Below are 20,846 nucleotides of genomic sequence, written 5' to 3'. Positions count from 1 at the left end.
GGATGGAGCCACAAATAACACAGCACGGGAAAACATTGCATTATTGCCATCTGAGTTTCCCAGTCGATTAATTTCACAATAAAATCATGCGATCTTACTACACGAGATTACTTTTTCGTGGAGTTTTTTGAAATGTAAAATCGAGATTGCTGAACTGATTGGAATAATGGGTAAGCGAATCCTTCAAAATTAGAGTTCTCTAGCGATTTTTTTTTTTAATTTGAGTTCTCGGGTGACAGCCTGTAGACCCGCGGTGGACATTTAATTGATGTCATTTTCCGCATAGAATTGATAAGACCCATATTTGAATAAAAAATAGTGAAACCTGAAAGAATCTAAATTTTTACATATTTTTCAAACAACACCCAGACACATCTTTTGAAAGACCTTTTACTTGTCAAAAAAATTTAGTAGAAGTTGCCGAACACAAAAAATCCGCCCACCTACTAGTGCTGTGTTATCCTTAAATAATTAATTTAAGCTAAGGAAAATATGTTTCCGAAATTTAAAAAATACTAAATTTGATTGAGATCTCTGAAATGAATACTAAACAAGTAAAAATACATTTAAAGTCTCACATTCTCCATCTGGCGCTCGTGACATGCAATATAAATCTATCTATGTGCCCTATGTGCACCTATGCAACCAGGTTTCTGCCCCAAGCCTTCTGTTTAATGTAAGGTTTGTTGCGCAAGTCTTATTTGTGTATTTACTTATGTATTTGGGTTCATACTTTATGATTAGGGCTTGATAAATTGATTGCATTATATATAAAATAATGAGCGAAAAATAAGATAAATGTTTGTCTGTATGTATGACTTAACTACCTATTTCACACTAAGTCAGCTGCACTGCAATCCGTGTAGAGAACTGCAACGATGAAAAAGGTTGATTCCACTGGCAATTGATAGCACAATTAATTTAAAAAGGTCAGCAATTTGTTGTCTTCATAGGCCTCTGTACATATGTACGAAAGCAATGGCTAGAGTTTGATTTGCTCGCTTTAGTTGTACAGATTACATGAAATTATCTGTGTTAATAGTTTTAGCGCCAATTATGTAAGCGTAGATTTACGACTGGTGATTAAATTTCATGTATAAATAAATGAAGTAATAATTTTGTTTACTTGCACTGATATCATAAATATGTTTTATTTAACTCAATTTTTTTTATATTTAGTTTAACAATTTTGTCCATGTGATTTTGTACACTTTTGAATTGTTGGATTTTTATGAATATTTGAAGTAAATGAAACAAGTATAAACATAAAAATTTACAAGTTTGTAAGCACTGGAAATTTTAACACCCCATTTTCGTGCACCAAAGGCAAACCATTTCCTTGTACTTTCTCTTTTTCTTTGCATTCGCTGCGATAGCTTCGCGATTTAGGCACAAATGCGAAATTTGACCCTTATTGCAGTTACACAATTATTATTATTAGATATCAATCTACAATTTTTAAATAAAATTTCACAATGTAATACAGAGTGCTATTTTAAAAATGCGCTTCTAGCATTTTTAACGTCACAACTATAATTTTTTCATTTGCTATTTATTTTCGCTGCTTTTTTCAAAATTCGTATTTTGCACTAAGAAGTTGCGAACGCTTTGCTCAACGATCCCTACGCTAGCTATGCGGCATAGATAGATTCTTGTTCATATCTTTCAATTGATTGCTTCTTCGAAAACGTCAGTTTCTTCTTTAATTCGCCAATTTCCCGCATAGTTTTCTTGCACTTTTTCTCACTACTTCACTCTTTTCGCTCTGCTCAGCGTGAGCGATGCACTTCTTTAAGTAAAAAGTAAAGAATAAAAACAAACTAGAAAACTATTTTCTATGTCTGCATGCTTGTGTGTAATCGTATACACGACTTCTTACAGCTTAAACTCCTGTCAGAGTTTTATTATGCTGTCAACACCGGTTCACAATACCCGAGAAAATCGTACAATCGTCCCAGTCCGTAGAATGGTTCTGTTGCTTACGAAAGCCGACACGCAACTGTTGCTTGACCTGCCGCAGCACTAACAACAGACTCAATTTTTACCAACACTCAACTTGCTGGCATTACCAATAAAAAGAAACCAACAAATAAGCAGCATTGCTCGATGACAGCGAAAAGCACTCGAGCACGAAACGAACATCACTTGGAGAAGAAGAAGGGGAAAAGGTAATAACTTCTCAGCAATAAGTGAAGCATGTAAATGTTGGAGCAGAAATCGGTTGGGCATTAGTAGTTGTTGCTGGGCTTGACTGTATGGCCTGTGATATTTTTGATTTTGTGGCATTTTTGCTGTAAGTGGTCGAGCTGTTCGATTGCCGAATGAGTGAAGAAGCGGTTTGCTTATAAGCACTCATTGCTATTTTAAACAATTTTATTTCAGCTACGTGAAATAAAGGTTGTAGATTTTACTTAAGTACTTAAGTAAATCAAATATTTTTTTCGCATTTGATATAAATTCTTTTGTAACACAAAAATATATTGTAAAATACCTTCAGCTATCATATATTTTTTATTTTGAACAACTTCGTCGAGCTTTTGTCGACTCCCTGTAGTTGAATAAAAGCAACTGTTATGTTTGTGCCTAAAGGTTGAGCGGCCGCAATCAAATAATTTGCTCATTGGCATATCAGCTGCTGGTGCGCACTTGATGCGGTCGCCAACTTCTCGAGCTCAAAAGATTGAAAATTATACAATTAAAAAGTTTCACAAAGCTGCAAAAGGAAGTCCTAGTATGGTTTTTTATGCGATATAGGAGGGATGCCTTTAAATCATCTAAAATTAGTATTATTGATCTGCAGAGGAATTCAAAGACATCAAGCAACTATAAAAAACGCAAATATAAAATCCCGAAAAGTCTATTCATTAGATCATTTAATAATAAAAGTCAGAGCAAGCAACTACATTGCACTTGAGCACAAATAAAACGCTCAACTTCGCGCATAAGCCTCTCCTGCTCGAATTTTTCAGGTTGCCTTTAACCGAGTGGCATATAGCCGCTCTCAACTCTCTTTATTACAACAGTTCTTAGTTTATTTATTTTTATATTTTTTCTTTGCACTGTTGTTGTCACATTATGTTCCATTTCGGCATTTTTCACATTTTTGCAACGAACTTTATAATCATATTTTTTATTTTATTTCCACCGTTGAGTGTGTGCGCATGTGCACCAACAACCAACAGCGCACTGCGGCTTAGACCAAGGCTGGAAGGTTGTAAACGCAGCGGAATGGCGATATATTTCGGGTTTGGCACACGCGAAACGTCGCTCAAATATGCCACGTTCGTATGAATTTACATGCACAAATACATACACAGTTACACACCTTGTGCATAAACGTTGCATTTGCAATGTTATAGATGTAAGTAGGATTTCTTGTTGTTATTTATCCTACTTTTTGTTGCGGTGATTTAGTTCTTTTGCAATTTTTTCAATATATTTTTTATAACATTTGACTTAAAGAGTCGGCTGCACAACCTTTGAAGGTTTTTGCTTTAAATCGTTGTGAAATTTCAGAACGTCAATTAAGCGTTTACCCACACATGCACAACTGTGCCATATACCACTAATTTATTTAGCTCACCGGCTTTCGAGCCTCAAAACCGTTTATTTTAGCCAATCACTGCTGCGTTATGTGCAATTTTATGCTTCTGTAAATTTTCGCGCTTCGTAATTTTTCATCTTTTGCTCAATAGCAGCACATTTTTTCATAACATCATTTCCCATTAAGCTCCTACACTCCATGTCCACTTACATACATATTTTTTGCGTTGTTGCACACGCCTGCCGCCCTTGTTGTTAGTGTTGTTGTCGCAGTATCTTTCATCGTCAATTCTTTCTCAATATTATGAGCTTAAATGAGGCCTTAAACATACTTTTATTATTAAATATGCGCGGATTTATTGGATTTTGTATTTGCTACAAGCTTTATGGCTCGTTTTCTTCTTCTTTTTTCATGTAAGTATAATGTTGTTGTTTTTTTTATTTTCTGCCTCATCCAAGGGGAATTAGCTGGCTGTTGTCTGTGGCTTACTGAAGCTGCGAATTGCAGTTCCTGAGTCGCTTGTTCGGTTGCTCGGCTGCTCAGTTGGCTCGACCACTGGGATTTATGATGTACATTTAAGCTGCTCAAATTACAATCGTTTAATATACAGATGTAAGAGTATTTGTATGTACTAGCATACACACGAAGCATAGCTGACGATTAACGCACGTTTTTATGCTTTTAACGAGACAAATTGATGGACGTATCAGCGATTGTGGTATTTCATTGGACTTCTGCATTGAAGTTATAAAATAGTAAAAGTGATAAAAAAAAGTGCTGGCTAAATTATTTTATTTCTGTACAAATTTATTCGTAATCATTTATAATATCACCAATGAGTGTTGGTAAGACGGGCTTACACGGTAAAAAAAAAAACAGTAACTACTCATTATTAATGGTGATATAGGCATATGGGAGTAGTAGCACTTCAGGATTACTGGTCAGCTCGATATTGCTACTAAGCTCTTTAATAACTTCTCGTATATCCTCAGTATAGCCGAACAAAATAAACTTTCGTATAAGGAATGTTTGAAAGAAATAATATAATTTTACGATGTCGATTTCATTGTGACACTCCAGTTGCTCGTTCTGACCATAGCTCGAAAAATATCTCCCCATGTGACATCATCACCATCATTGTTTCCTTGAACCCTTAGCGGGATGTTGGGCACCAACCAAACCTACGCGTCATCTTGTCCGGTTACTGGATACCAACTTGAGCTGCTTCCTGCTTAACACGAGTTGAGCCGTCTCGCGAACCGCAGTTCTTTCCAGGTTTTCCGTGACCTGCCAACGCTCTTGCTCTCCCTGTGAGTGGGTTCCATTCCATTGCCTTCTTCGCTATGTTACCGTCCTCCTTGCGTAAAGTGTGACCAATCCACTTCCATTTCTGTCATCAAATCTAAATGTCTAGCGAGTACATATTTGCCCTTTCGAGCAATTCCTTGTTTGGCATTATTTTTGGCGAGAAAATTCGGAATATAATCTTTAGACAGCGATTGAAAAAAACTTGTAAGCAACTGGTTAAAGTGGTGGTGATTTTGCAGTTAGAGCCACTGTACAGAAGTACCAACAGCACATTTGAAGAGCCTTACCTTTAGACTGGAACTCAGGTTGTTGTTTCGCCTCGCCATACAGAGTGTAAGGTGGAGGAGGTAAGTAAATTCCTCCACTGTCTCGATAAGGTTACCTACAATCTCCACACAACCAACCATCTTATTGCCTTACTCATCATCTTCGTCTTGCCAAAATTGATTTTAAGGCAGGCAGACCTAGCTTCCCTATGAAGCGCGGAACCCATTTGCTTAAGTTGCCTAACCGAAAGCATATGTCGTCATAATTGTTAGAAATTTATTTTGTCTTTGTCTACCGAGGAGAGGCGACCGCTATTAGCCGAAGTGTTTGATGTTAAATGTCCGCGAAGGACTTCGAATCAAGAATCTTCTGCCAATATCTCAAGCTAAAACACGCTAGCATCCAATTTCAAGCTCAGCTACTAAAAGACAGATTAGAGATCGGAGAAAATTCGGTATTTTCAGAGCATAAATAGGTAATACAGGTACCAACTGTTGAAAACATTATCGAGTCAATGAATACGTAGTGGTTACGGATAAAATAAGATCTGCTGAATCCACAAGAAGAGCGTAATCTGTGTTACCCAACGTAGATACAGCTCTTTTGTGATCGAATATAAGGTTCCGTCAAAGTCGAACCCTTGACGTAGAGATAACAGATGTTATATCGCCATGAGCTAAGAGGAGATGCTCTGCTCTAAAACTAACCGCTCGGGTTCCTCACAGGGGATCATCATACTGGCATCTCTATTTTAACTTCACCCAAGTTAATTCCTCAATTCCCTCCACATTACTCCTAACTAGAGGGTTCGCAGCACGAAATACCATTCGTAATCTATAAAAGTTAGATAAGATAGTAAGACACTCGCTGGCCGTGGGACCATTGTGATAGCGACTCAATTTCTTCTTCACCTCCACAGCTCCTGCAGAAGTGATACACAATAAGGAATTCTTTAAACTTTCTCTCCCCTTTGCGCTATGCATCCTCAAGCCCATAAATATTTTTATTTCTAAAATGTATATCTAATTTCACAGATTATGCACTGTAGAATTAAAAGGCTTATTTTTCACAATTTTATAATTTGTATTTTTATCTTTGTTAAACTTAAATTAAAATCCTGGAAAAAACCATCATCCATTTATTAATGATGACCATTAAACGTTTAGAGATGCGTCGCACCCAGTTGTTAAACCAAATAACTTTGATTGATTTTATTTTAATGCTTTAAGCGCATATTTACCACAACTTACGCAAGTATTTGTGGTATTCACATTTGCCGCCCAATGTTGGGAAAGCGATTGTTTAGTAGGAATTTGAGGAAACATTTTCAAGCTGTTTGACTCCCTGCTATCCACAAATACCGCACTAAGTTATTACTAAATCCGCTCAAATATGGTTTAATGAGCCCACAAGCACATACATACATACCCAAACATATACATACATACATATACAAACAAATAAAAGTTCTAACAAAAAGGTCCACGAGTACGAGGCCACTGGGATGGGTAACTGCACTGGCTGGCGCAATTCGTTTAAGGTGCGCAAAAACATGAAATTCTAACGAGCAAAATTACAAAATAACAAAAAGCTGATGGACGTATAAAAATAATATTGCAATAATAACAATAATTGCATGTAATTATTGGCATTAAAAAATGTGCAAGGAAACCGAAATAGTCGCAGTGAATGTGACTTCGCCGGCTTGACTTGGCTCTACTGTTGGCGGCTTTGGTGCGCGCAGCATTTTGCAGACAACAGACGGCGTATAGTGAAGGGTGAACGACATACACAACGCGGCTGGCTTTGCAGTCCCTGGGGATTCCTTGGCAGGCGAGTAAATTCTCGACTTGCATTGGGTATAAAATGCAACGAAGGCGGCGAAAATACCAGAAGAAGCCCAGGAGAAGCAGCAAGAATAGTGGATGAGTATAGGAATGAGTGAATGCGGCAAAAGAGAAATAAAAATCTTTATGAGGTCTGGGATGAGAGTAGGGACAGAAGTTGAAAGGGGCACTCAAACTTTTTCTGCAAAAATTTTGCTCCATCTCGGAAAATACAAAAGCTGTTGCAATTTTTTTGTTTCGTAAAGGATTAATGTAATTAATTAATTCTGAAAACTACAGGAAATTTTATCTCAAAAGGCAACATTTGCATGGTGGATGGTTACATCTAACATTTATCGCCCTGGTAGACCAAGTTACCATTGTGATGAATTTAACGAAAATCATCTTTTACCACATATGAACTAAATCTTTTACATTCTCTTGCTTGTATTTGTGTACTACATATTTAAAAAAGATTTCGTGTTATTTCCACCTCTATTTCTGCTCCTAATTCCATCTCTATCTATGTCTAGGTCTACCCCCTTCTATGGCTATCACCATATCGCTTTCTGCATTTGTATAAGTAAACTGTCACAAAAATTTCTAGCGTTGCTTCTTTTACAGAGGAAAGTTTGTGAACAACTGACGCGCGCTGCACTGCAGTGCACCGCATGGCTCTAGGGTGAAATGCTGGATTGCTGCGTTGAGTGGCATAAAATGCACTGGAATGAATTGCCGGCCAGTTTTGTTGGTACAGCTGCACCTATGCTTCTGTTGTTGCTATTGGCTTGGTAACTGCTGTTGCGTTGCAACTGCATTTTGGCCTTTTGTGCGCAGGAGCAGCGAAATAAAAACAACAGCAGCATCAGCAGCAAAAATCCCCAGGAAGGCGAAGGCTTCGTATAGTAGCAGGCAATGCAAAGTATCATAGTAGTGGAGTGAGGCGCGCAAGGCTTCAATTTGCTGCTAAGCCTTTCTGATTCATACGTTGTTGCTTTTGTTATTGTTGTTGTTGTCGTCGTAGTAACTTCTTGGCCATTGAACTGTCGTCGCCGCTTTCATTGCGCGCTATGTGACTAAGTTGCCTGGCATGCTGCTGATGTTCGAGCAATAACAACAGTTTCTACCAGATATGTGCACATGTGTATGTATGCATGTATGCGCTTATTCCTGTTGTCATTGTTGTTGCTGTCGTTGTTATTGGTGCTGATGCCGCATTGTGGCTGTAAAATTACATTGCTTTTGCTTTCGAATCTTTTGCGGCATTTGTTCCTCGTTGTTTTTCATTTAAAAACGTCTAGTAGCGCGCTTTGTCGTTGTTGCTGGTAGTTTTTCCTTTGTTGCAGTCGCATTGTCGCTGTTTTCGTTGTCGATGAAAATTGTTATTAAAAAATTGATAAGTGCACAGCGAAGGCAAAAGCAGCAGCCAAAGCATCAATTCCAATAACAACAACCACATCATGAAGCCGCTGCGTTTTCTGTATTTTTCGCATTTTTGGCTTTTTGTTTTGAATTTTAGTTGCATTGTTATTTTTGTGTATGTTATTATTGCCGCTGCCGTTATGTGAGTGCATGCTGCATGTGGCAGGAATTTTTGCAAGTGTTGGACTGGAATGTGCGCGTGCGCATGCGCAAATGTTGTGCCATTACAGGGACCTTCCTCTTATCGCTGTTTGCGCATTTGCTGTTCAGGTTTTTTTTCGTATTGTTTCTGAAGCTGTGGTAGCGACCCTTTCCACGTACTTAAGCTGTCAATACATATGAGCAGGGATATTTGTATGTATGTACATATGTATATGTAAGTAACTTCAAACATTCTATAGTAAGTGCATTGTTGCTATATTCTGTACACATTATTATGTGCTTACGGCCATTATTCATGTTTTTTTTTTTTTTTTTTTTTTTTTTTTTTTTTTTTTGTTTATTCGAAGGGGGAATCTTACATAGATACAGTCAATACAGACGGCATGCACGATTCATACTGATCGCTAAAGGTGCACCTCATTCGGGACCACGCACAGTCAGTATTACTACTAAACTGGACTTGCGAAACAGTACACCTACGTACTAAAGTTTAAGCATTGCATCCCAGGGCCAAGCTAGCCATTATGGCTCTTCATTTGTATTTCTCTCTCGGTCTACCCTTCATTACTTCTTTGTCTTCGTTCCTTACTGCGTTCCCATTCCTTTTTCCGCAGTTCCTGTAACGCATTCGCGGACCATTCTTTCATCTTGGCCCACACCAACTTCGACTGCAGCATGTGATCTACAATTTTGCCCGGGGGTAATTTTTTCTTTAATGATTTCTTCAATGCACATTCTTTCAGATGCGTATCTCGGGCAGGAGAAGAAGACATGTTCCACGTTCTCACTACCGTTGCCGAGTCTTTGGAGATACTCTCTATAGCATCCATGCCCCGTCAGGAACTGTGTGAGATAGTAATCTGTGTCTCCATGTCCTCTCTCAACCCAGGCCTGTACGCTTCTGATAAGTTTATGCGTCCATCTCCCTTTTGTCGCTTGGTCCCAGCGATTTTGCCACTCACTTATGCTCCCCCGTCTTTCTTCTTTACGCTCTTCCGCCGTTAATCGCCTGTTTAGGCTTTTGGCTTTGTCGTACACTCTACCCAGTTCAGAGGCCATTATATCTGGTGGCATGATACCCGATATGACACATACTGCTTCGAACGACACTGTCCTGAAAGCACAGGCAACTCTAAGGGAAATAAGTCTAAAAACTATTTCCGCCTTCTTCGCGTACGTTTTCTGTATCAGGGCTTTACCCCATATGGGTGCTGCATACATGAGTGTAGACTGGGTAACTCTAGCCAGGAGCGCTCTTCTACTCTGAGTGGGACCACCGATGTTGGCCATAGTCCTTGACAGTGCCGCCGTCACCATGGCTGCCTTTCCGCATGCTTTTTTAATGTGCTCCCTGAAGCTTAGTCGAGCATCGATCATTACACCCAAATATCGTAGTGCCGCCTTTGTTGTGACGTTGAACCCATCAATGTTTAGTGTGGTCGTTTCTAATTTTTTTCTACTCGTAATGAGAACTGCTTCTGTTTTTTGCCCGACTAGCTGGAGTTTAACCGCCGTTAGCCATTGTTTGACCTTTGTTGTTGCCTCGCTGCAGATACTCTGGATCTGAGGGATTGTTTTGGCGACTATGGTCAACGCAATGTCGTCTGCGTATCCTGTTATTTGCACTCCCCTCGGCATTGGGAGTTGCAGTACCCCGTCATATAATACATTCCATAGCATCGGGCCCAGTACAGAACCCTGCGGTACTCCGCCCGTCACTGCGTATCTCTTCGGACCTTCATCTGTATTGTACAAAAGTAATCTTTCCGACAGATAACTGTTTATAACCCGTACTAAGTATGCTGGCGTTTTTTTTTCTTCAAGAGCCTTTATAATATGTGGCCAGTATGCCGAGTTGAAGGCGTTCTTAACATCCAGAGTGACAACTGCACAGTATTCTTTATTACCATGCATCCACCTGTCACCCTCAATAGCCTTACTTGCAATGTTTGTCACCCTCCTGACGGCATCGATGGTTGAACGACCTTTTCGGAAACCAAACTGATGTTCGGATAGTTCAGCCGGCACTTTCTCCAGGTGCTGTTCCAGGCGCGTGCAGATTAGTTTCTCCAGGATTTTGCCCATAGTATGTATCATGCAGAGTGGCCGATAAGAACTTGGGTCACCCGCTGGCTTATTTGGTTTCTGAAGTAGGACTAGTTATTGTTTTTTCCATACTTTCGGAAACATGCCTTCATTTATACACTTGGTGAAGTGTTCTGCAAATGGCTTTGCGTTGCGCCTGATAGCGATCTTTAGCGCCTTGTTCGGAATGCCGTCAGGTCCTGGAGCCTTAGCATTGCCGAAAGTTTCCGTTGCCATAATCACCTCTGCTTCACTGATTGTGACACTATTTCCTGCTGCGTGGAACTGGGTCTGGCTTGGTTGTATGTCTTGCTTTGGAAAGAGTGTCTGTACAATCTTTTCTAAGAGAATGGGGCAAGTTGGCGCCTGTCCTCTACCTCTTTTGACCTTGGCCTTAACGAGTTTGTAGCCATCACCCCACGGGTTTTCGTCCACATTCTGGCACAGTTCTTTAAAGCTGTCTGCCTTGCTGCTTTTAATGGCTTTCTTTAATTGTTTCCGCTTCTTTTTATAGTTCTCGCGGAGCCTGTAGTGTTCTGCCAGCCCATAACTCCTTTGGGAAAGGCGCCTTACTTTTTTGCATTCGCTTCTTAGGGTGCTGATCTCCTCGTTCCACCAGTATACAGGCTTTCTGCGAAAAGTCCACCTTAATGGCAAGGTGGTCACTGCCTGTGTAAAAGTCACTCACTTGCCAGCTTGCTGATCGTACTAGAGCCCTGCTGGCGTAAGTGATGTCGATTATTGATGCACGACCATTCACTTCGAAAGTGTTTTTTCCCCCAGTGTTTAGCAGAACCACATCAAGTAGTGAGAATGCCTTAATCAAGGCTTCTCCCCTTTTATTGGTGTATCTGCTACCCCATTCCAGGGCCCACGCATTGAAATCACCCGCAATCACGCTTGGTGTGGTACCACGAGCGTTTTGCACAAGTTCATCCAGTAAGTTTTCGAACTCTACTTGCGTCAGTTTCGGTGGCGCGTAGCAACTGTAGAAATATATGCCACGTAATATATTTTTGCTCTAGTATAGTACTCACTGTGGGTGTGCGGTTTGTCCTGCAGGGTATTTCTTCCACAGGCCCAAATAGCAGCTTTACTTTTCCTGTCCGAGACCCACGTTCCGGCGTTTAGATTTTTATGCTGGTCGCTGACAAGCACAACATCCACCTTATTTTCGTATACCCTTTGTTTTAAGAGCTCTTGTGCAGCCTCGCAATGGCTTAGATTGATCTGCTCAATCCTCATTTTTTGGTTTTAATATACGCCGCTTGATACAGGGGGCATTTTCTGCTTCCAATTCGATGGCTTGTGTCTTCTCGTCCATTTCTTTTATAAGCTCCGCAGAAGGGCTTTTTCTCGCATACTTTCTCTTGGTGTCCCTTTTCTCCACATTTGAGACAGTTCTGGCTTCTGTCGTCTTCGTTTTTGCATGCCCTCGCTAGGTGTCCATACTCCAGGCATCTGTAGCATCTCCTCAAGTCAGGCTTTTCTCTTATTCGGCATACTGCCCAGCCGATTTTCAGTTTTTGCTTCTCAAGCAGTCGCCTTGCGTCCAGTGCTGGTAGGCTTATCACTGCTGTTTGTGTGCCTGCATACGCCGCTCTAACGCTTTTTATTGCGTTTTCACTAAATAGGTTAAGCTCGTTAACCTGCGTTCGTATAGCCTCACCTATGTCCTCTTTGGTTGTGATTTCATCTAGGTCACGGATCTCAACCAACATCTCGTGGGTTAGGACCTTGATTTGCGCCTGGTCACCTAGCACCTTGCCAATCTTCTTCTGATATACTCCTGTATTGGCCATCTGCTCTTTTTTCAGTTGAAGCAGGATTTCGCCTTTGGCCGTCTTTCTGATGCGCGTAACGTTTTCGCCGAGTTCTTGCAGGGCATCATCTTTTTTAACCACCCTGAGAATGTCACTGTACGTCATTGTTCCGGCACGCGCAATGACAATCGCATCCGGCCTCGGGGGTGATTTATTTGTCACTTTCTTTTTGGCTGGTTTGCGCTTGACACTAATCCAGCCATTTTCCACAACCCCGTTTGTCCTCTTGACATTACCCTCTCCTTTGACTTTCTTGACTGCACTTGCTGACACTTTGTGTTCTTCTTCGGTTTTACTTTTCTTGGGTGGAGTTTTTCTGCCCGGCTGCTTATCGTCGCGTGGTCTTTTCGGTGTTCCTTCAGTCGTTACACTTCCAAGAATATTTCGCTTGGCTTCCTTGCTTTTCGCTTCTTCCTAAGCTCTCGAGTGCAGCTTAGTGATCTTTTCGAGGAGTTCCCTTATATGGTTGTTAATCGAGCGTTGCGGTAGACGCATTGCTTCTGTCAACTTCCCAATCGTCTCACCAAGAAGCGTTAAGGTATCATTACTCGATTGTGCTGCTTTCTCATTGCTATCTTGCAGCGCAGGTGGCGACGATTTTGCTCTCTCAGGCCTTTCTACACTGAGCGTCTTGATAGGACTCTGTCCCAGCCATTATTCATGTGTGATTTCTTATTTGTATGCGCGCGTAGGCCTAAAGTAGGCTTTAAGATAGTTTTTAATAGAGTAGATACAGTAGAGGAATATCTAATATAATGAAAATATTATAGCCTCGTAGATGATCGAAGCAAGAATATTAGAACAAAAATTATAAATGAATAAGTTGGAAGGAAAGAAGTCCTCGAAATAATATTAGAATTCTAAAAAACGATTTAAAGACAAAGACAGGGTTAAATCTTTAAAGGAAATAGAGTTGTCTAAAAGCCACAGATATGAAAAAGTTTCAAGTAGTGGAGGCTTCTCACTTTGATTAAACTGTCACCATTTCTCTAGCTCTATAATTTGTACTATTAATTCTCATCTAATAATCATCAGCGACCGGCGTAACCGAATGGGCTGGTGTGTGACTACCATTCGGGAGTGCGTAGGTTCGAGTCCGTTTGCATGAATATCAAATAAGAGAAAATGGTTGTTCTAATTGTGGCCGCCTTTCGGCAGCCAATGGCAAACCTCCGAGTGTATTTCTGCCATGAAAAAGCTTCCCATATAAAACATCGGCCGTTAGGGGTCGTCTTAAAAGTGTAGGTCCCTCCATTTGTGGAACAACATCAAGACGCACACCACAAATGGGAGGAGCAGCTCGGCCAAACAATTAACAGAAGTATACGTGCCAATTATTTGTTTATTTATTTATTTATTTATTTTCTTCTTTTCCCATCTTATATGTTTCTGACTATTCTGGCTATTCCTATATTTTTCTCTAAGTTTATTTTAATTTCAGTTGCATTACATCATTTACAGTTAAATTTAAATAATGTTTTCTAAAATTTTCAAAAATTTTCTAATTTAATATTCATAAAAATAGTATTTACATCTCACGTGCCTTTCTTCTAGCCTGATATTCTATGGCCTAATCTTATTTACAAAACGCCAATCACCTAAAATTTACTTGGAATTACTCATTTTTATGTGCGCATAAATTTCTAATTTTTCCTTCAATCTGCCCACACAAATGCATACATAAATACTTTTACACATGACAAGTTCTTCAAAAAGCACTTCAAGTAATCTTTTAATTGTACTTAAATTTCAGGAAGCAATTAAATTAAATCATCATTAACGAACCCACCTGTATACCTAAATGGCCAGTTATTGACACTTCAGACGCCCAATATCAGGTCCACTTCTTGGTAATGAAGCGCTTTGCCTCGGTTATCGCCACCAGCGCCAGGCAAACAGCGAACAGCGCATCGATTGAGAATTCCAAAAATGTGGTATTCATTTGTCACTAATTGTTGAGAGACACATTCTATCGATTGTCAGCCGAATGACAGTTTGGAATTTCAGGAAAAAAATTAGAAACAACTGCAACAAACAACAATAATCACATTATTGTGTCTAATAAAGCTGAAATGCATGGCCATTTGACATATTCACGCACAAACACACCGCGTATATACTTGAGCGGCAGCATTGCGGTCTCCACTGGCCACACCAAATTGATGCTTATCTGATTGCTTCCTCAATCTTAACATGCACTCCAAATTTACTGTTGTGGTGATTTGTGTTTCTTTTTCACTTTTTGCTTTCTTTCTTTACTTTTATTATTATAACAATTTCTTCTTTTTTTCGAAAATCCTAAACATTTCTCCTTCGCCACACTTCCAACATGGCAATGAGGCATCGAACAATAGGCACGACTTGATTGATTTGGAGTCATTTGTTCTTTCGGTAAAATGCGGTTTTCAGTGTCTCAGTACACACACACACACACCAGCTACACCAACTAGCAAAGGTCGCTGTTCTCGAGCTGTTTGGCTGTCGAACTACCTGGCTACCCGGTGAAGCGTTGGAGCGCTGAAGGTGCTGGAGAAGGTAGAAAGGTCGTCACCATTCTTGGCAGCTTGCCTTATCGTTTTTATAGTCTCCCCTACCGCAAGCTATCTTCCTTGCCTTCCACAATTTATCTTTTCTATTCCTTCCTTTCATATGTAAAGGGTGTTTTTTTTAGAGGTTAGGTTTTCAAGTTGGCACTACAAGCTCGCACGTAATGAATAGAGTCGCACGTTCGGTGAATGGGCCCAAAACGAGATGGCCACCGATCCGGATTTTCACAAGAAAATTTTGTTCAGCGATGAAGCTCACTTTTGGTTGAATGGGTATGTCAATAAGCAAAATTGTCGCATTTGAAGTGAACATAATCCACAAGCCATTGCTGAGACGCCGTTACATCCTCAAAAAGTCACTGTTTGGTGTGCTCTATGGGCAGAGGGAATCATTGGTCCATATTTCTTTAAAAATGAAGCCGGCCATAATGTTACAGTCAATGGAGAGCGCTATAGAGCCATGATTAATGACTTTTTCGTGCCTGAATTAGACGATGTTGATGTGGACGACCTTTGGTTCCAACAAGACGGCGCTACATGCCATACAGCCAACGCAACAATCGATTTATTGAAGGAAACTTTTGGTGAGCGCATTATCTCGCGCCGTGGACCTGTGGCGTGGCCTCCAAGATCGTGCGATACAACACCGCTGGACTATTTCTTGTGGGGCTATGTGAAGTCGCTTGTCTACGCAGATAAGCCCGAGACGATTGACGTCTTGGAAGAGAATATTCGGCGCGTTATTGCTGACATACGGCCCCAATTGCTGCAAAAAGTGGTCGAAAATTGGGCCTCTCGGCTGGAATTTATTCGAGCCAGCCGCGGCGACCACTTGCCCGAAATCATTTTTAAAACATAATAGCAAACCCTTATCTTTATAATAAAGCTAAATTCTTGGCCATAACATTAAATTATATACGTTTTATTTCATCTTGAAAACCTAACCTCTAAAAAAAAACACCCTTTACAAGCACATGCAGATGCACACATACTTCTGCATACGTTTGCTTATTCCTTTCATTTTTACAGTGCCGTGCGTGATTTTGTTGCGGTTAGCGGTGTTGAGGCTGAACCGAGAATTAGTTGATTTTATATAAACTCTTATTCGTTAGGAAAAAAGTGTTTATTGAAAAAATGCAATAAATGAAATTACACGCCTGTCACAACAACAACAACACAATTACGCAAGCTTCAGTATTCCTAGTGCCATTCAAAAGGCTTGGAGTACATGTACAAGTATGTTGTTGTTGTTTTTGTTGATGGGGGTTAAGCACCTTTGCATTGTTTGCGAGCATGAAAACTGTGAGCGAGCCAGCAACACTTGATATGCATTCGAATGCCTGAAAATACGTGGGACGATCTATGGATCATGGAATTTGACGAATCACTGAAAGCTTCAATATTCTCAAGAAGTTGTATTCTATTACCCTTTTTTTACTTTGTTTATTGAATATTTGTTGAAAAGTTTGAAGATTATTTTGGGCACAATGAGGGCACAATAAAAAGGCATTGAAGGAATTGTTTTTGGTTCATTGATGAGGCGTAGAAAATCATATGTGAATTTTTAGTTATAAGTTAAAAACAAACTATGTTAGTATATGTAATAAAATATACATTAGGAAGGCCCGAAAAAAGTTCCGCTCAGTGGAAAAAAATAAAAAATCCCCAATGAAATAAATAAATAATTGGCGCGTACACTTCTGTTAGGTGCTTGCCCGAGCTCTTCCTCTTATTTGTGACGTGCGTCTTGATGTTGTTGCACAAATGGAGTGACCTATAATTTTAAGCCGACTCCGAACGGCAGATATTTCTGATGAGGAACTTTTTCATGTCAGCAATACTCTTTCCATCATTTTGCTGTTTCATGCACGGAGATTCGAACATTCACATTCCCAAATGGTAGTCACGTACCAATTATTGGTCTACGCCGGCCGCTATCTTCGATACTGCCCCCTATTTTTTTCTATATCCAAAAAATTAGATACCTATTTTTTAATTTTTCTTTAATTATTATTTACCCGTATGCCAGCGCTTTAAAAATTGTCTATATGTAAAATGGTCCCTAATCTTTTATATTATCATCCGCCTGTGATTTTGAAATAAGTCTAAATTTATACTAAATATGTACTACATATGTTACCGAAATCTAAATACGCCTACTTTTTTCTTTTTTGTCACTTTGTTCATCTAGGGTAGTCTCTAAAACGCTTGATTTTGATGAGACCTCCTATTCGGAAGAAAATTGCATAGTGTAATCTTGCATGTAATTAGGACCTAAGTCACTAAGGCGGCCGCCGTAGCCGAATGGGTTGGTGCGTGATTACCATTCGGAATTCACAGAGAGAATGTTGGTTCGAATCTCGGTGAAACCCAAAATTAAAAGAAAAAGAAAAACATTTTTCTACAATAATAGCGGTCGCCCCTCAGCAGGCAATGGCAAACCTCCGAGTGTATTTCTGCCATGAAAAGGCTCCTCATAAAAATATCTGCCGTTCGGAGTCGGCTTGAAACTGTAGGTCCCTCCATTTGTGGAACAACATCAAGACGCATACCACAAATAGAAGGAGGAGCTCGGCCAAACACCCAAAATGGGTGTACGCGCCAATTATATATATATATGTCACTGGCTGCAAGGTGGCGCTACATATAATCAGTGAGACCTCTACTTGCAGATACCTTCAGCAAGCGAACACCTCCCATATTCGGACAAAATTCCAATAACCAAACCCCACTTTGATAAAAAAGCCAATATAAAAATATTTCGCTAGAGAAAAAGTGTATACCTTTTTATTAGTTTTGTGCTTCAAGTGTTTTCACTGCATATATAGGGTGTTTTTTAAAAGCTTGAGAGCTAAAAATGATGATACAAAATAGAAATATTGTTGGAATGTAACCTGGTAGATAATTTCACGGCATTTATTTTTTCAGTATGATATCCGACATATGTCCGCAGTCCATTCGATCAGTCCAATTTTGACTACTTTTTCCAATAAATCTGGCCATATGACGTCAATTGTGGCTTGAAAATTGCCTTCCTATGCCAAAATGTCATCGATGCGTGTCCGATTAATTTTTGGAAACAAAAATTCAGTTATCATGGCTCGATAGCGCTCGCAATTCACCGTAGCGGCAGCGCCTCCCTTATTTTGAAAGAAATAAAGACCAATGATGCCGCCAACAAGTAAACTGCACCTCATTCAATGGACGAAGGGCTCTAGGAACTTCGCGAACACATTTATTTTTTTTTTTTTTTTTTTTGGCCAAGTAAATTTCCACAATTTGGAAGTGTTATTCTGGCGTTAAATAACTCATGATGACTAGCCAAACCTGAACAGAAATGTCAACCCGATTTGCCACTCTCAGCTGTCAAACCATAATCTTCGATATCGATAGTTTTCATGCAGCTAAAAGAACACCAGATATAATCTCGTCGCAACAGCATCAATGTTTTACTTTTAAGCACTAAATAGCTCAAGTTTTAATATAAGTTGGTTTTTGTCGGTATTTTAATACTATGATCGGCAATAGGAGTCTCTTGTGCTTCCTCACCTAAGGCTTCATTTTGTATTATCTACATTTTTGCCTCCTCCTTCACAATATTTTATGATTAAAAATGGCGAAAACAATAGAATTTTATACACTTGTTTTCAAACTGCTGATTTTGGCAGATGTAAGATTTTTTTTTTCAAAAAAATCTCTAAAGGTAAAGATGAGGCAAAGTGGTGAGGCAGGATAGAAAAGATACAGTCTGTGCCGTGTTGGAAAGACCAAGTCGAAAAGAACTTGGCTTAAGCAGAAGTTTACGTAAACCCAAATCGACTATCCGGTTATTTAACCTAATTGAATTATTTTTCTTTCCGATTTAGCTTCTATTTCATCATTAATTCATTCATTAACTCGCTTCCAACCGATTACTTTCTCAATTTTCAAACGATTTTAAAGAAGTTCTAGATTATTTTATTGTTGCTTTTATGCATCAATGTAAGTAGATGCCACCACAAAGCAAAAAGTAATAAAAATTTAACAGAAATCGAGGTTACTTAAATCGACGCTGCGGTGTTGTTATCAGTTAAAATCGTATTCCTACGCTGAAATAGTTCTAATGAAAACCTGATTCTCGAATAAAAGAATCACAAAAGAGATCTACCAAATGTGAATAATAAAAATGTTAAAAACGATTGGAATGCGCAGAGAGATATGTAAGTAGGGGCAAGTGGTGGTATGTGAATCACTTAACGTTTCAACAACTTAAAAGTTTGAATGTCAAATATACATATTTATGGTTTCTGAAATGGAAAAGAAACAGTATTAAAAAGAAATAATATAAAGAAAGATTTAGCAAAAAATGCATAGCCTAAATTAAAAGAAATGTATTTACCTTGAAGGAACTGGGCTATAACTACATACACATATGTAAGTATGTATGTACATAAGTGCATCTTTCGCATCAAAACTTATAGCACCCTGATGGAAAGAGTCGTTCGTTTACAGAATGTGCCCAAACTGGCGGAAAGGAGGTATTTTTTTAAATTATGATTTTTAGAGGACAACATTGAATGTTATTTTATGCGTTTATTTAGAATCCATGCAAAACTATTGCCGAATGGCTCTCCTCACAGGCGTAGGAATTGCTTTGTGAAATTACAAAATGTGTCCATATAACAGTAGACATCTACAAACATGATGAACTGACCTAACAGAGAAGCTTCTAATAATTTGGTAACGTGGAAAAAGTGACACACACACGGTACAACGTCGTTTGCGTTCAAATGCACATAATAATAATTATTAATAACTAATGTGTAAATAATCTGCGTAATGTGTATGTTGCATTAGCTAGGCTACTAACGCGAAAACAAAGTATTTTTCAAATATGCCAATTTATTTGGTCTGGAATAAAATACATAAACCACTTCAGGACATGCGAAACGAATCTACCCTTAAGCAAAAAATTTACATAGGATTTTATGGATTATAATTTAAAATAATGGAAGCTTTAGAGTCACCCTACAAAAATCTACTGGTAAGTGAAACGGATTGATTCTTACAGTGCGCTTGGCATTTTTTATTTGGTGGTTTTCGCATGCGATAAATTATGAACTCCATTTATTTCAAAAATAATTAATTTATACTTCTCTTTTGCAAGTCTAATGCCCGAGAATACCGCATTCGACCTGCAAAGGAATATTAGGTTGCAAACACAGTGCACGCTGAGACGAAGACGAAGATGAAGACGAAGCTGAAGACGAAAAACAGTGCAGCACAAATCGTATGAATTCGCTCGCTCGTACGCATAGTGCGCGCTGTGACGAAGATGAAGACGAAACGCAAGCAATCAGCTTCAAACGCTGCTGTACTGAATTTGAAGACGAATCGCTTGCTAGTTACCGTTGTTTTTGTTTGTTTGTTCTGTCTATGCTTTTCAAATTAAGTTAAGACAGTCGATAAACAAGTAATTAAATGAGAAGTAATAATCAATAAAAGGCATAAAACTAAATATATTTTAAATTATTTTTTACCTTAACGTCACAATTAGCCTTTCAGCACATATAATTGGCGTTTTATTAAAATTAGTCCAATTTTTAATAATAAGTGGCTCAATTTTAATTAGAATATAATCAAATGTGCTAATTGTCATTCTGGTATATTCCACAAATTTCTTTTCATCGTGGCGCAGCTCATCATACAAATGATGAAATTCACCACATGCTTCTCTTCCCAAATTTATAGGGTGTACTTTTTTATTTACTTTTATACGTTTTAATTTAAAATATAAGCTTTGCTCAATCAGCAGGTCATCATCTGATGAGGAATCCATTGCGACTAACATAACAAAAGCGCAACCAATTCGTCTTGCACTGTG

The 20,846-nt window shown here is 39.1% G+C and overlaps 1 protein-coding gene across 2 annotated transcripts in view; it reads right to left on the bottom strand.

Annotated features, from left to right (window-relative positions):
* LOC128860697 (ankyrin repeat and BTB/POZ domain-containing protein 2) overlaps window positions 1–20,846 on the bottom strand; it is a 160,852-nt gene that overhangs the window by 126,364 nt on the left and 13,642 nt on the right. The window contains exon 1 of one of the 2 annotated variants that reach the window (XM_054098365.1): window positions 828–1,146. The exons of the other annotated variant lie outside the window; for it this stretch is intronic. The gene's annotated coding sequence lies outside the window, so the exon portion shown is untranslated. Of the gene's footprint in view, window positions 1–827; window positions 1,147–20,846 lie in introns of those variants that run through there. 2 annotated transcript variants of the gene reach the window in all.

This window comes from Anastrepha ludens, chromosome 4 (genome assembly GCF_028408465.1).
Source record: "Anastrepha ludens isolate Willacy chromosome 4, idAnaLude1.1, whole genome shotgun sequence".
Lineage (NCBI taxonomy): Eukaryota > Metazoa > Arthropoda > Insecta > Diptera > Tephritidae > Anastrepha > Anastrepha ludens.
The sequence above is the reverse complement of the archived record's forward strand: the minus strand, read 5'-3'. Positions and strand labels throughout refer to the sequence as shown.